This window comes from Cervus canadensis, chromosome 1 (assembly GCF_019320065.1).
Source record: "Cervus canadensis isolate Bull #8, Minnesota chromosome 1, ASM1932006v1, whole genome shotgun sequence".
NCBI classification, from domain to species: Eukaryota; Metazoa; Chordata; class Mammalia; order Artiodactyla; family Cervidae; genus Cervus; species Cervus canadensis.
In genome coordinates, this window is record NC_057386.1 from 32,133,733 (window position 1) to 32,151,447 (window position 17,715).

The 17,715-nt window shown below is 41.3% G+C and overlaps 1 non-coding gene across 1 annotated transcript; it reads left to right on the plus strand.

The window, feature by feature from the left end:
• The first annotated feature begins 12,682 nt into the window (after positions 1-12,682).
• Positions 12,683-12,790, plus strand: LOC122425116. The gene has a single exon (XR_006264704.1). It is a non-coding gene; the product is annotated as a U6 spliceosomal RNA (small nuclear RNA).
• The last annotated feature ends 4,925 nt before the right edge of the window (positions 12,791-17,715 follow it).

Consider the following 17,715-nt stretch of genomic DNA (forward strand, 5'->3'; position numbering starts at 1 on the left):
GGCCACCCTGCTCCCCAGCCCGCCCCGGGCGGAACCCGGCCGCTCGCTCCCCCCTCGGCGCCCCGCCGAGCCCGCGCCAGCGGAGTGGAGCCCGAAGCTCGGGGGGACAGGATGGGCGGTGATTTGGGGACACACGGATGCTCAAGAGGAAGGCATCCATCCTACCCACTCTAGCTTAGGCGGATGGAGGAATTTCTCTTTGGCCGGATGCTGGGGGTGGGGGAAGAAGAGGCGAGGATCGAGAAGTCTAGTCCGAGGACGTGCGGTTCGGTCCTCACTGTCATCACCCCGGGACGCGCCTGAAGTCCGCGCTAAACTGGTCCTCTCGTCCTTGATCCAAGATGGCGAGTGACACGCCTCCCCCAGTCACCGCTGACATGACCGAAGCGTTAGAGAACTGTCGCCACTTAAAACTGGGGCTATAGGAGATTCACACTTCCGAAACAAAAGTTTTAGAGGACCCATGGGAAGGTTGAAGTAACTCCACCTTGGACAGGCGAGAAGCCGGGGTCGGCCTGGGATGCGCAAAGAGCACCCCTCTCTCCTGATGCCCCTAGGAGCCCAGGGGGGAGAGCTCGCGAGCCGCCGGCATCTGGGGACCCTCCGCAAAGCTCACCGCCGGCTGCAGCGCACACGTTTGCAGGCATAAACTGTGATTCTAGCTTCAGGCCATTATTAAAATTTTATATGTGTCTTCTCTTTCAAAAATAATTTTTTTACATTTGTTGACATTTCAAACTGCACTAATAGTTAACTCAGTTTTTCTGTCTTCATCGTTCACTGCTATTTCTTTTATATAAACGTATTCCTCATCCCCGAGTTCCTTATTTTGAGTAATCTCTCACATAACTGAAACTTACTTTTGAGTAACGGGGGAGGGGTCGGGGGAGGGCATGTGGGTGGTGGACTTTTTTAGTCTGTTTATGTCAACAGATGTCTCTCTTAACTTCTACAGACACTAGTCGGATATAGGATCCTATAGGATATAGGCTCCATACTTTATTTACACTTATGACACTGCAAGATAGGGATGTCTTAGCATAAAGCAGGTGGAAAGTACTTACTCTGATCTGTGACCCATGATCTGGGGGAATCCATGAAGTGACTGTTTGTGACTATTATTGATTCATCCATCTTCTGATTTTTATAATCACAGAAATTTCTCCCAGGTTCTAGAGAATAACATCATTTGAAGTCTTTCATCTTTTGGGGGCCATCTGGCTTCAGTGTACTTTGTTAAAAGAAAAAAATATATGTGTTCTGTTACTGCCTCCTTTACTAATTGTCCCCCAGGGCTAGTCCCATCTCTCTTCACATTCAGTGCTTCTCCCATAAAAATGAACAAATTGGGCTGCCTGACTGCTGTGGTCCTATCTAGCGTCAATGGTCTGGGAGCCTAAAAAGCAATGACCCAGCCTAGGGAGAGACCACTTCACACCAACAAGGATGCTATAATAGAAAAGACAGATAATTACAAGTGTGGGTGAGGGTGTGGAGAAATTGGAACCCTCCTGCGTACCTGGTGGGAAGGGGGGGAAAAAAAGGTATGGCCACTAGAAAAGACTGGCAGTTCCTCAAAAGGTTAAACATACAGTTTTCATAGGATCCAGCAATTCAACTCCTAGGTATATACTCAAGAGAAAGGAAAACATATGTCCACACAAAAACACCTGTACACAAATATTCATAGTAGCACTAATCACAGTAGCCTCAAAGTGGAAACATCCCACATGGCCATCAATCAATGAATCAACAAATAAAATCTGGCATATCCAAATAATACAATATCATTCAGCCATAAAAAGAATGAAGTACTAATACATGCTATGACATGGATGAATCTTGAAGACACTATGTCAAGTGAAAGAAACGAGTCACCAAAAGTCCTATATTGTATGGTTCCATTTACTATGAAATGTCTTTAGAATAGGCAAATCCATAAAAGGCAGAAAATAGATTCTTGGTTGCCTAGGGCTGGGGCTGGAGGGAGTGAGGAATGAGTGCTAAAGGGAGTGGGCTTTCTTTTAGGGGTGATCAAAACTGATTGTGGTATGTGTGTGCTCAGTCATTCGCTCATGCCCGACTCTCTCTTTACAACCCCATGGACTGTATAGCCTGCCAGGCTCCTGTGTTCATAGGATCCATCTCCTGTGTTGGCAGGCAGATTTTTTACCACTAAGCCACCTGGGAAGCCAAAATATATAGAGAAATACTACATTCTGTGTGCGTGCTCATGCTCAGTTGACTCCATGAACTGTCGCCCTCTGGGCTTCTCTGTCTATGGAATTTTCCAGGCAAGAATGCTGGAGTGAGTTGCCATTTCCTACTCCAGGTGATCTTCCCAGTCCAGGGATTGAACCTGCATCTCTTTCATCTCCTGCATTAGCTAGAGGATTCTTTTACCACTGGGCCACCTGGGAATCCCTATTGGGTTACACAACTCTGTGAGTATACTAAAAGCATTGTATTGTACACTTTAAGAGGATGAATTGTATGGTATGTGAATTGTGTCTCAATACAGATATTATATTAAAAAATATTTACCATGTCTGTGTTCTCACAAAGCCACAGGATAACTGGGGGATTAGCCAGTTCAGGACCCTATGACCTGCCCAAGGAATCAAGTGCCCTCCTCACACTTACGCACAAAGGTTTCCATGGCCCATACAAAAGCAAGACTTTTCTGGATCTTGTTGTTCAGTCGCTAAGTCACATCCGACTCTTTTCTGCATCTTACCATATCCTAATACTTAGGTGTAAACTTTCTATTCTTCTTCCTCTCTGTTGGAAATCCTCCAACTGGCTGCAGGTAGCCCTGCAGACTCAGTAATCTGATTCTCAGAACAGGGTCTCACAAGATAGCAGCCACTTGCAAGACTATAGCACAGTTATTAAGAGTACCAACCATGGAGCCAGACCTCCAGAGTTCAAATCCCAGACCTGTCTCTCACTAGCTACCTGACATGGTCCAGTCATTTACTTTCTCTTTTCCTCATTTCCCCATGTGCAAAATGAGGATAACAGTGCCTGTTTCATAGAGATTATGTCAGGATTAAATGAGTTAATATACCTAAAATGATAGCATCTGGTGGACTATCCTAAGTGTTGCTGTGCTGTGCTGGGCAAATCGCTCAGTCGTGTCAGACTCTGTGCCGCCCCATGGACTGCAGCCCACCAGACTCTTCTGTCCATGGGATTCTCCAGGCAAGAGTACTGGAGGGGGTTGCCATGCCCTCCTCCAGAGGATCTTCTTAAGGGTTAGCTGACGGTATTCCTCAGAGATGCAGGTTAAAGCACAGACCTGCTACTTTCCCATGTCCCACTAGGTGGCGCAATGGCACCACTTTGGGTAATGAAAATGGCCCCCGGGGTCCCTTGCACAGTTAACTCTGGACTTTGATAAACCATGCAAATAGTGTTAACTTTGCATAAAGAGTGTCACAGTAGTTCCACCTGTGAACTACATGCAGTAATACCACCTACGGTGCGGCAAATTTCTCTCACTGGGGCCATTCACTGGGAAAAAAGTTCTCTCCAATCCGGAGAAACTAGTATATATGTACAAATAACATGCATGGTCTAAGTAAAATGTTAGCTCCGCTACCAGCTCAGGTGCAGCCACCCAACCAAGGTTGTGAGGCCTTTGTGTATGTAACACACATAATTTCTCCCTGTAACAATACAATGTCCTGGTGGTAATATTAGGAAGAAATCAAGAGTTATGCAAAGTAAAATAACTGCATTTCAATATGCAAATACTATGAACAGAATTACCAAGATGACCCTGAGAACAATGATCACTGGTAGGTGTCTTGTACCTCTGGTGGTTCAAACACCTTGAGTGATGTTGCCCTGGGCAACATGATTTTCCAAAGTGTTACCAATTTTTGGTCAAGTTGCCTTCCTGGAAAACACTAGCATGTGTTAAGACTGTGAATCAATCAAAACAAAACAAATGCTTTGTGTTCACAGACAAAATCAAATCAGGCTCCAGGCATAGAGGGTTTCTCATCATTATGAACATCCAGTGGGACATTTAAAAGTTGTAGAGGAAGCTGTGTTGTAGCATCCCCTATACGCAGTGCAGACGTCTGGCACCTCTGGTTTCTGACTGCTAAAATAGTAGTAGTGGCCCCAACAGCGTGGCAGCCAAGACTACTTCACCACAGATTTTCAGTTGAACAATAGCATCTCTGCTGAGAGCCCCTGGTCCAGGGTCAAAATGGCTTTGGGCATTTCCAGCAAAGCTGGCACTCAATCCGCTTTGGACTCAACTTGTAAAAGGCATGGCTTTTCTCTAGTCTACACAAATACGCTTGTCTGGGACCAGAGCCGGGACTTGAAGGGGGTTCCAGAGAGAGGGAGGCTGTGGCTTTCCTCTAAGTATCTCCTTTCTTTGTCCAGGAAGAGGAGGCCAGAGGAGGCAGGCTGGTCTCGCCTGCCAATCTTGGGCACAACCCAGTGGTCTGTTTGAGACTTTTCCTAAAACCCAGCTGGGAAGTAAATCAGCACAGACATAATCCTGATTTTAGCCACAGGGGCCAGGGCCTCTGAGCAAACCCCTGGCTTATGAGAATTTCCTGCTGTACATTTGCTTGGCATGTCAATCTCAAAGCTATTCTTGCTCTGCTTTCTCAAGGATGGGGCCAGCAGGTCCAGGGCTCCTGGGGACAAGGTTTTGACACACTGGCATGTACAGACTTGCTCACTGGCTCCATTAATTATGTCCACCTCCACCTGCTATGGGGCATTTTCCGGTCCTTGCATCTGGTCCCTCCTTTCTCTCAGCAGTTATGGGACCAGTTCCCCGCTCCCCGCCCCAACTTTCAGCTTGCTTGTCTTGAGAAGCAGGTATGATACGACCCCCCCACCCACACACACACACATACTCCCGCTGGTATTCCTGGAATTCAGCTGGTTTAGTAAAGCAAGACTGGATCTCTCCTGAGCAGGGCAGCTGCATCTTTCTGTACACATTCCATCACTGCTGCCAATTGATGTCTCGGGGCCAGCTGGTCATCTACGACCCAGGTTTTGACGCCTCAAGAATTCCCTCCCAGACTCTCTGGTCTAAAAAGGGCAGCTGAAGGGCCCAGGAGCCTTCCTGTCATCAGACAAAAGGGTCAGAAGCCTGCGACTCTGTGCATTTCTGTTCTGCCGACAACAGTCCAGATGGTTCCTTGCCGAGGCATCCATGCACCTGCAGTTGTGGGCCTACGCAGTGCATCCAGTGACCAGACATTCAGGGACTGCCTCTGGTACCCCAGGTGCTCCGGGCACACTGGGGACCTGGCAGACACAGTGCCTGTTCTCCTAGGATGGACAGCCTATGGGAACAAGATAGTCACTCAGTAAACAATAATACAAACAGACATGTGATTGCAGCTAAGATGAGCAGTACAAGGAATACAAAAGCAAAGAAGTATCTACAAAGGCTGTGGTGGAACAGGGGGCTAGAGCATCCCAGAGGAGGCAACATTATGTTGAAACCTGAGAGGACTGGTCTAGTGATTAAGAATCCACCTGCCAGCACAGAGGACTGGGGTTCGATCCCAGTGGTGGGAACAGCTTGGAGTGGTCAGAAAATCATAACAATAGTCAACATTTATGGATCATTCACCATGTGCCCAGCCTGTTCTACTGTCAGCCCCATTTCACAAAGGAGGACACCAAGGCACAGAGAGGTTAAGTAATGATCCTAAAGTTCCCCAGCTACAAAGTGGCAGAGCCAGGTTTTGGACTCAGGTCAACCTACACAGGAGACGGTATCCTTTTTTATTCTTTAAAATGTTCGTTCATTTGGCTGAGTTAGGTCATAGTTTCAGCATGCACAATCTTAGATCTTCCTTTCTTTAGCTGCAGCACGTGGGATCTATTTCCCTGACCAGGGATCAAACCTGGGCCCCCTGAGTTGGGGGCACAGAGTCTTAGCCACTGGACCACCAGGGAAGTCCCCCTATGGGTTGTTTTAGGTCCTGCTGACCTGGAGTCAGGACTATCATTACAGCCAAGGACCTAGACCTGGGTAACCTTGAATAGCCCCCACTGTGTTGGCAAAGCCCTCCAAGTGCTGGTTGGTAGGTGGTTCATGACCAGGAAGCCTCCGTGTCTGTCACAGACAATTACACCAAGAATTATACCTCCACTGTCAACAGAGCATGCCTGTGAGGGTTTGGAGGTGGGTGGGAAGTGAGCAGAAGACGATCTGAAGCTGTGAGGTCTGAGGCTGGCCCGTGAAAAGGGCAGGAGACAGTTGTGGGTAGTTTACTCTGCCTCAGCTAGAGGCATAAACGCCTCTTTCTAAAATACCAGCACCCCCTAGTGGGAGTAAGTCTCCATTCACAATGAGTGTTTTTAACCAGGAGTTGCTGCATTTAGAAGGGAAGAACAAACATCTCACAGCACCAACTGAAACGGAGCATCTCCTTCAATAGCGGATGTATGTAATACACCACAGGGGTGCCAATGAACAGGACCTGTGATTTTATCACCAATACATTAACAGGTCTTTTTATATCACATTACAGTTGTTGCAGATAACCTGAAATATCATTTCCATTTATCACTACTTTGAAATTATGCCCCTTTTATCTCTTCCCCTGGAGCATGTTATTTAGCACATTAATAAAGAAGCACATTAATAAAGAAGCACATATGTTAGCAGATTTCCAATTTGTTTTTATTTGTATTAAAGCTGTAATACAATGTAATTATTTCCTTTTGAGTCTTATGTTTTTTATTTTATTTTTTTTTATTTTTTATTTTTTAAAAATATTTATTATTTGGCTGCTTGTGGAGGTGGACACACAGAATCTTTGTTCTTCGTTGTGGCATGTGGGAAATTTTAGTTGTGGCACACGGGATCTAGTTCCCTGAACAGGGATCGAACCCTGGCCCCTGCACTGGGAGTGCAGGGTCCTAGCCACTGGACCACCAGGGAAGTCCCTGTTTTTTATTTTAGGCATTGAAAGCACTATCTTGAAATGGGGTCCATAGGCTTCACTGGGCGGCAAAAAGGGTCCACTTTTTTGCAGATTATATTCCATTATAGGTTATTACAAGATATTGGTTACAATTCCCTGTGCTGTACATTATATCCTTGTAGCTCATCTATACCTGATCCTTTTTGTGAATCCAGATGTTTTTATTCCAAATTTATTGCTCTTGGTAACGTCCCACAACTCATTAACTACTCTTTCAAAAGCAGCATTATTAAGATAAAGTTCACATGCTAGACAACTCACCTATGTAAAGTATACAATTAAATGGTTTTCTGTATATTCAGAGTGGGGCAACCGTGACTAAAATAGACATTTTCACCACTCCCATCAGCAATCACTCCCCATTTTCCCTTCCCCTTTTCCTTCTCAGCATCCAATCAAATAAATTACACATCTCACCCTTAAGTAACCCACCAATTTACTATTTTCTGTCTCTGTGAATTTGCCTGTTCTGACCCTTTTTCATATAAATAGGATTACACAATACAGGGTCCTCTGTAAATGGTTTCTTTCACTTAGAACAAAGTTTTCAAGGTTCATCTATGTTGTCGCTTGTGCCTGATTTCAAAGAGGATGCCAGGGACTTCCCTGTTGGTCCAGTGGCTAAGAAAGACGTGGCACTCTCAATGCAAGGGGTCCAGGTTCGATCCCTGGTCAGGGAACTATATCCAATGTGCTGCAACCAACAGCTGGCACAGCCAAATAAATAAATAAAATGATAAAGAGGATACCTTCAATAATTCCTTATTAAAACTATTTGTGCACTCCAGTATTTTTGCCTGGAAAATTCCATGGACAGAGGAGCCTGGTGGGCTACAGTCCATGGGGTTGCAGAGTCAGACACGACTGAACACACACACACCATGCCCCCACCCCCGTCTACTTTTATTCCTGATCAGACTCTTAGCCTCTGCAGGGACTACTTTTGGAACCTCATCCTCAGGTTCCTCAGGTCTGCCTTGGAGGTGTTGCTGGTGCCCGCTTGGGAACCCGGATGCCGCTGCTTCGCTGCGCTCTCCTGGCAGGGCACAGGGAAGCAGCAGGTGGCCACGCACTTGGTTTCCTCCTTGACTGGCTCCCATCTGATTACTACGTCCTCTCCATGTCACCTTCAGTGTGGAAGCCTCCTCAGCCCTTCCTCTAAGCTGAGGTTCACCTCTCTGAAAGAGGAGCTTGGGCATTGCTGAGCTATGTTGATCTCTGCAAAAGCAAGATGCATTTTCTCCTGAGGTCTGTGGCAGTCAGCTCCCAAATGAAGCTTATTTAATAAAGGAATTAGTTCCAATTGAATTCTCAAAAAAAAAAAAAAAAACTATTTGTGTATTATAGGTATTTGATAGAGATCCTATTTCAGGTTAAGGAAGTTTCTATTCCTAGTTTTCTGAGAGGTTTTTTAATCTGTTCAAAAATTTGAGAATTTAACCAAATGTCTTCTCAGCATCCAATCAGATAATTGTACAATGTTTCTCCTTTTACACTGCTTATATGATGAAGGACACCACAGAATTTCTAGTGTCAAATTACCCTTACATTCCTGGGATAAACCCAAGTGGTCGTAATACTTATTTTCACCCTCTTAATACTTCTGCGTCTAGAGTCACAAACAAGTTTGACCTGTAGTTTTCCTTTTTTCTACTATCTTTATTAAGTTTGGATATCAGGGTCATGGTGGCCTCATAAAATGACTTGGGGACTCTTTTTTTCTTCTTTTTCAGTCATCTGAAACAGTTAGTACATGATTGGAATGAACTGTTCCTTGGAAGTTTGCTAGAATTCATCTGTAAAATGGCCTGCATTTGGGATTGCCTTTGTGAAAAGATTTTAAATTACTGCTTCAATGTTTTAATAAGTTTTGGAATCATAGGCATTCTATTTCTTCTTGAGTTAGTTTTATTGTTATTTTTTCTGGGAAAAAAATTCCTATTTCATCTAAGTTTTAAAATGCATTCACATGAAGGTACAGAACAATTGTATTATAATATCATAACCTTCACTGTATCTACAGCTACATCTCCTTTTACATTCCTATTATTATTTATTTGTGCTTTCTATTTCTCTTCTATCTTGCCAGATATGTGTTTGCCTTTCCAAAGAACCATCTTTCGGTTTATTTGGTTCTCTCTGATTTGTATTTGAATTTGGCTTTTATTTATAAAAGCCCTTTTGCGGGGCAGGGTGGGAACTTACTCTATTATCCTTTGTCTAACTTCTTAGAAACTCAGCTAATTAATTTCAGCCTTTCTTGTTTTCAGATTAGCATTTAAGAGGCCATATATTTCCTTCTATTTGCCACTTTTATTGTATCTCACAAGTTTTGAAATGTAATATTATTATAATTCAGTTCTAAATATTAAAAAAAACTTCCCATTGTGATTTTTTTTTTTCTGACCAAGAGTCTATTCAGAAACATCAAGGTTTATGGTAATTTTAAACTATTTGTTGACATCTAATTTAATGGCAGTGCGGTCTGGGAAAGTGGTCTGCATGACATCAGTTCTTTGAAATTTGTGAAGACTTGCTTTGTGGTCTTGCAAGTGATGACTCCGGTCATGGCTGCATGTGTGCTTGAGAAGAATGTGAATTTTAAATTATTGAGTGCAAGGTTCCGTGTTCATCAAATCCAGCTTGGTTTTGATCAAATCTTCTACAGTTATTACATTTTATCTTTTGAAGTAGTACTAACTCTGGGAGGCTTGTTGGAATTTCTCACAATGATGGTGCCTTTCTCAATTTCTCCATGTCCTCCAATTCATTACTGCTTTATACATATTTTAGATTTTTAAGATTAGTTTTATACAGGCTTATATGTATATTTTTTATCAATGTATCCCTCTAATAATGCCTATTTTAATCTGAATTTAAGACAACTAACCACCTTTATTTTAGTTACGATTTGCTTTTTTTTTTCATCCTTTTACTTTCAACTTTGGTGTCTTAATACCTCAGATATTATTATAGGCTACAAGTAACTGGATTTCATTTTCTCTAATCCAACAGTCTCTATTAATAATCACATTATTTCACTTACCTTCATTATGATTATTGGTATCTTTTGGCTTGTTTCTACCACTTTATCTTGGTTTCTATTTGTCTCACTTTTTCCATGTTGTTCCCCCTTTCTTGCTGTTTCTTGTTTGTTTTTTTTGTAGTGTGTGTTTTATATTTTATATGCTTGTTCATTTGGGAGATTTCACTTCATTGGTCTTTAGTCTGGCTTTGTATTTAAATTGTTTGCTGTTAGATTTTATCCAGTATTTCTGCACTATTAAAAAAGGGAGGGACAACTTCCTTTATCAGTACTGTCTGCCATTTGTATGTATGCACACACACACACTTTCTCTTTCTCTCATAAACAAAAATTTTTGTGAAGCCAATTCCCAGAAATGTAATCTCTAGCTCAAAAGGTTATGCACTATTTTGAAACTATTCAACTTTTAATAGTATTATATAAAGATATTCCATGACGTGAAAGTGTCCTTGAAATATTATTTAATTGTTCACAATATTTCACTATTGTAAAATTAACCATATTTGAAAATGAATTCTCTATTTTTAAACACTAGTTTTGCTTATAATTTATCACTGCTTATACTTATAAGCAAACTGATGACTGATATTCTTGGGCATATTTAATTACTGAATTAATTCAGAATTACTGCATACTCTTTAGAGTACATGTACTTTTGCAACCCCATAACTGTAGCCCACCAGGCTCCTCTGTTTATGGAATTTTCCAAGCAAGAATACTGGAGTAGGTAGCCATTCCCTTCTCCAGGGGATCTTCCCGACCCAGGGAATGAACCTGGATCTGCATTGCAGGCAGATACTTTACCATCTGAAACACCAGGAAGCCCATATGTTTCCATACACAATACCAAACATATACTTACAGTCAGAGTTTATGAGAATTTGGGGTCTCCAAATGTTTGAAAATTCTGGGTAATATAATTTCTCTTATCTTTGCCTGGCTGTCAGATGGACGTTTATATCTCACTGTTTAAATTTACATTTTTTCCTTATAAAGTTAAACATTTCTCACGTGCTTATGGCTACTTGTATATCTTTGGTGAACTGTCTAATCTGCTAAGACCACTTTTATTTGGGATATGTACTTTCTTATGTAAAAAATGTATTTTACATTAAGGATGGCATGCTTAATACTCACTGCAAACATTTTGCCTTATATACCATTTCCCTTCTCATTTAATGTTTATGTGATTTTTCATGGACAGAAGTTATTTTACTTTTCTATACACAAATCAGTCTTTTCCTTCATAATTTCTGATTTTGGCCTCACACTTTAAAAGGCCAGCTACAATTCCAATGTTATATACACATTTCCTTTTTTGCTTCTGCACTTCCCTTATTTTAACTTGTATGTATGAATCTATAATTAGTCAGGATTAGGGGTGGGATATAAGATTTGAGGTAGAAACCACACTTGGTTTCTTTCTCCTAGTGGCTGTCCTAGCCTATGTGTTGGATGATCGATCCTATCTTCTTCATCATATATTAAATTCCTTCAGATACTTGTGTTTCTTTCTGACTAATCAACTTAACCCCATTGATCTTTTTATAAGCTGCAAGCAACTGGATTTCATTTTTTCCAATCCAACAGTCTCTATTAATAGTCACATTGTTTTCACTTACATTCATTATGATTGTTGATATCTTTTGGCTTGTTTCTACCATTTTAGCTTGGTTTCTAGTTGTCTCATTTTTTCTGTTTCTTTTCTCCTCTTTCTTGCTGTTTTTGTTTTTTGTAGTGTGTGTTTTATTTATTTTCTTTGCATGTTTATCAGTCTGGGAGATTTCATTTTATTGGTTTTTAGTTTGGCTTTGTATTTAAATTGTTTGCTGTTATATTTTATCCAATATTTCCACATTATTAAAAAGAAAGGGACTATTTCCTTTATCAGTACCATCTGCCATTTTTATCTGGAAGGCTATGTATGTATGTATACTCTCTCTCTCACACATACTGTACAAGAATTTTTGTGAAAACCCTAACCAATATTTTGTGACAACCTATGTGAGAAAAGAATCTGAAAAAGAATGAATATATGAGTATGTATAACTGAATCACTTTGCTGCACACCTGAAACTAACATTATAAATCAACTCTATCCAATAAAATTGAAATTAAAAAAATAATTTTTATGAGACAAAGTCCCAGAAATGTAATGTTTTCACTCTGTGGTACATGGAACATTTTCATATGTCAGATGGAAACTTCTACCTCATCACTAAACTTTTTTTTTTTTTAATGGCTAAACTTTTGAGGGAGTTTCTTGGCTATTCTCACATAATTATTTTTCATGATGAAATGTGAAGTCATTTTGTCAATCTCCTTCTCCTCTTCCTACCAGAAGCCTTCTTTGGCTTTTGATTGAAACTATATCACATTTACATACTCCACTGCTAAGAATGGATATTTTTTATAATATCACTTTTCAATCCCAGAACATAAAGTGTTTTTCTATTAATCAAGGCTTCCTTTGTATCCCATAATAAAGTTTATCATTTAAAAAAATAACAGCTTTTGTTCACTTGAAACTATCACAACATTGTTAATTGGCTATACCTCAATACAAAATAAAAAGTTAAAAAAAAATAGAGATGACCAAAAAAATAAAAAATGACCACTTTATTGAGACATGGTTCACATTCACCATTTTAAACTGCTCACTTCGGCAGCACATATACTAAAATTGGAACGATAACAGAGAAGATTAGCATGGCCCCTGCGCAAGGATGACACGCAAATTCGTGAAGCGTTCCATATTTAAAAAAAAAAAATAAAGTGAATGGCGGGACTTCCCTGGTGGTCCAATGGTTAAGAATCCACCTCGCAATGCAAAGAAGGTGGGTCCGATTCCTGGTCAGGAAACTAAGATCCCACATGCCATGGAGCAACTACGCTCGAGTGCCACAACAAAAATCCAGTATCCTCAATTAAGACCTGACAGAGCCAAAAAAAAAAAAAAAAATAGTTAAAATAAATAAATAAATAAAGTGAATGGCTTTTAGTATATGCAGAATTGTGCAATCATCATTACAGTCAATTTTTTTAGAATTTAAAAAATATTTATTTACTTATTTATTTAGGCTGTGCCAGGTCGTAGTTGCAGCATGTGGGCTCTAGTTCCCTGACCAGGGATTGAACCTCGGGCCCCCTGCATTCAGACTGGAGTCTTAGCCACTGGACCACCAGGGGACTCCCTGCAGTCAATTTTTAAACATTTTTTTCCCCACCACAACAAAGAAATCCCATGCCCATTAGCATTCACTCCCCATTTTCCTCCAATATCCCAGTGCTGGGCAACCACCAATTTGCTTTGTCTGTATGGATTTGCTTATTCCGAACATTTCACATAAAAGGAATTATACAGTATGAAGACTTTGTAACTGGTTTCTTCCACCTAGCATCATGTTTTCAAGGTTCATTCATCCTGTAACATGTCAGTCCCTCATTTCTCTTTATGGTCAAATAATATTACATGGTGTGAATATACAATATGTTATTTATCCATTCATCAGTTGATAAGACATTTGTGTTGTTTCTACCTTTTGGCTAATAAATAATGCTGCTATAGATATTTGTATATAAGTTTTTGTGTGCACATGTTTTAACTCCTCTTTGGTATACACCCAGGAGTAGAATTGTTGGATCATATGGTAACTTGGACAGAGGAGCCTAGCAGGCTACAGTCCATAGAGTTGCAAAAGGTTGGACACAACTGAAGCAACTTAGCACACACAACACACATGGTAACTCTATGTTTACCTTTTGAGGAACTGACAAACTGTTTTCCAAAGCATCAGCACCATTTTACATTCCCATCAGCAGTGTATGTATGTATGTTGCTCAGTCCCTCAGTCGTGTCCAGCTCTTTGTGACCCCATGGACTGCAGCACGCCAGGCTTCCCTGTCCTTCACCATCTCCCAGAGTTTGCTCAAACTCCTGTCTATTGAGTCGGTGATGCCATCCAACCATCTCATCCTGGGTCGTCAGGTTCTCCTCTTACCTTCAATCTTTCCCACTGAGTCAGCTCTTCACATCAGGTGGCCAAAGTACTGGAGCTTCAGCTTCAGCATCAGTCCTTCCAATAAATATTCAGGATTGATTTCCTTTAGGATTGACTGCTTTGATCTCCTTGCTGTCCAAGGGACTCTCAAATGTTTTCTCTAACACCACAGTTTGAAAGCATCAATTCTTTGGCGCTCAGCCTTCTTTACAGTCCAACTCTCAGATCCATTCATGTATGTACGAGGTCTCCAAATTCTCCACATTCCTGTCGACACTTGTTATAATCTTTTTATTCAGTGGATGTGGTGTTTCCACTGTGGTTTTGAGTTGCCTTTCTCTGATAACTAATGATGTTGAGCATTTTTTTCATATGCTTGTTGGTCATTTATAGATCTTTTTGAAGAAATACCTGTTCATATCCTTTGCTTATTTTTCAATTGGCTTTTATTATTCATTTATAGTAATTCTTTATATATTCTAGATTAAAGTCTGTATCATATATATATGATTTGCAAAAATTTTCTCCCATTCTGTGGGTTGTCTTTTATTTCTTGATGGGGTCCTTGAAGCACAAAAGTTTAAAATTTTGACGATGTTCGCCTTATCTGTTTTTTCCTTTGGTCATTTGTCCTTTTGATGTTATATCTTAAAAACCATTGCCAGGTCCAAGGTCATGAAAAATTACACCTATATTTTCTCCTAGTGGTTTTATAGCTTTAACACTTATATTTAGGGTTTTTATTCCTTTTTGAGTTAATTTCCATGTGTAACGAGAAGTAGGGATTCAGTTTCTTTCTTTTTTTTTTGGATATGGTTATCCAACTGTCTTAGGATCATTTTTGAAAATAGTTCTTTCCCCCTTTGAATTGTTTTGGCAGCCTCATCAAAAACAGTGCATGCATGTATTCTCAGTCGCTAAGGCACATCTGTGACCCCATGGACTGTAGCCAGCCAGGTTCCTCTGCCCGTGGGATCTCCCAGGCAAGAATACTGGATTAGGTTGCCATTTCCTTCTCCAAGGGATCTTCCTTGGAGGATCGAAACCATGTCTCCTGCATCGGTAGGTGGGTTCTTTACCACTGAGGGCCCAAGGAGGGTGTTGCCTCCCCCCTGGGGAATTGAATCCTAGTCTCCCATGTGACAGGCAGGGATACTCACCACTATATTAACAAGAATCAATTGATTGTAAATGTGAGAGTTTATTTCTGGATTCTCAACTTTATTCCATTGATCTATAAATCTATCTATAGCTCTGTGGCAAGTTTTGAAATCAGGGAGCTTGAATCCGCCAACTTTATTCTTCTTTTTCACAGTAGTTTTAGCTATTCTGGGGCCCTTGAATTTCCTTTTCTTAGGCTTTTTTGTTGCTAGGATGAATGAGCTCTCTTTTCTATTTCGTCACTGCTCTGTATAGAAAACTATTGAAAGTCATATATTTATTTTTGTGTCCAGTTACTTTACTTTGCTTGCACATAAGTTCTAAATATTCCCCAATCCATTAGACAGGCATTCTTAGCTAGACAATCTTATCTCTTGCAAATCATAAGCTTGTCTCTTCCTTCCCAAATTCACATCTATTTTTTCTTCTCATTGTTTTTCCTTGAATTTCACACTCTTCACAGTGTGACATCCTTGTTTTGCTCCTTGTTTTCATAGGATTGTCTTTGTTATCAAGGACTATATTATCCATACCGGGTCATCACTGAGGTGTCACATTGTCTGTTGCATTGAAATAAATACATTTATCATCTTGACAAAGTCTTTTTTATTCCCAGTCACTAAGAGTTTTCATCAGGGTTCATCTTATTAGGATAATTATGTGGTTTTTCTCCTGTGTCCTATTCATGTGATGAACAATATTAATAAACTCTTAACATTCACACCCCTCCCCCAGCCCCGTGCATAAACTGTCTCTCCTGAGTCAGTGGGAACAAATTAGCTCACATTAACAGGAATACCTGAGGTCTCATGGTGCAGCTCCCACCTGTATAATATAGAACAGATGTCACAAACTGAAAATTGGCAGGTCACGTCTGGTTTGGCTTGCAAGGTGGGGTGGGGGGGTGGGTAAAATACTGTGTTGAATTAGTTTCCAGCATTTAAAAATCAGGAGATTTCAGACTAAGAGCTCCAATTTTTTGTTTCTCTTTACAAATGATAAAATCTGACCACGTGAGTCCTGCATTTTCACAGGGTGACAGAGAGCTAAAGTTGCCCCCTGGGTGAGGGGGACTACTGTAAAAGACTCCTCATTTACATCTTTTTCACGTCCTATTGTCTCCATACCATATTGTTCCCAGACATCAAGGTCAAGGGCCAGCTGTCAGACTTTATAATTGTGTAGTTATTTTTCTTATAATGGAATTAGGTGAAAGTGTGTAATCACGTCCCTAGCAAATTCGGAAAAACAAAAGAGACCAAGAGAGATATGAGCTTCGGGGGAAATGGAAGCACACATAATTCTCAGGGGAAGTGAAGAATATTCCTATAATGCTTAATACACAAAGTGTGCCTGTTGAAAAGATACAATGTGAGATGCCACCGGCTAAAAAACTAGTAAGAAGAATATGAAAAAGATATGTAGGGGAAAGAAAACCTTATTGAACTGGAAAAAAAAGGGGGGAACCTCTGACACGTTCATTGGGCTTGTTTCAGGAGGCACAGAGTATCCACAATGCTATCGTGAAATGCCATACTCTAGCAAACCAACACCATCTCGCCAGTTCTGTCCTTGAATCTGAGCTGTTTAGCTCTTGAACCTGCTCCGGTCCTGGGTGGCTGTAGTTGGAAGTCCTGGCCAATAGGTGTCAAGTGCTGATCAGATCTCCTGGCTGTTCTGCCCTCTTGGTATGGGGAGACACAGACAGAGCTGAGGGGGAGAGTGGGGATGGTTAACAGGCAAGCTGGATCCACTGCTGCTTTTTTCAGTTTATTTGGCTGCACCCAGTCTTAGCTGTGGCATGGGAATTCTTAGTTGTGGTATGCAGGATATAGTTCCCCAACCTAGGCACCCTGTATTGGGAGTGAGAAGTCTTAACCACTGGACCACTACAGAAGTCCCCCTGATGTGGGATGGGGCCAAGTGGGCTTCATGAGATGCTCAGCTCCCTGACAGTGAACCCTAGTGGACAATTCTGTTTCAGCTTTCCTCCACCTCCGGTTCCAGGGACATCAAGGACATGGAAAAAGTCAAGGACGCCATAACTTCTCCTGTAGCTTTCAAAGCGTTCTCAGGATCCACCATGTCAATCCCGCTCATGCTGTATCATTCTTGCTACTCACTTCCCACTTCCAGAGCCCTTCCACCCCTTCCTCCCGACCTGGCCACCTCTGGGCTGCCTCCCTCTTCCCCCTTCTTTTTTTTTTTTTTTTTGTGGTGGAAAAAGTAAGGACTGGGGAGACCAGAGTCCTTGTTTACCCTTCTCAAGATGAAAGACCTCCAGGATGTCTTCTCGAAGACTTCATGGCTCTGGTTCCTTGTTTGTAAAACGGTGGGGGTCCATGCAAGAGTAGAAGTGCTGGACGGTTCTGAGCGCCTTCCCATCTCTAATAGAGGCTGGGACCAGTTCTCTGTGCCCATCCACGAGTACTTTCTGTTTCTGTGTTTTTGGGGAAGTTGCTTTTTCTTGGTATTGAGTGAGTCAGGAGAAGAAAAACCATTGGCAGTCCCATCTCTCAAAGCC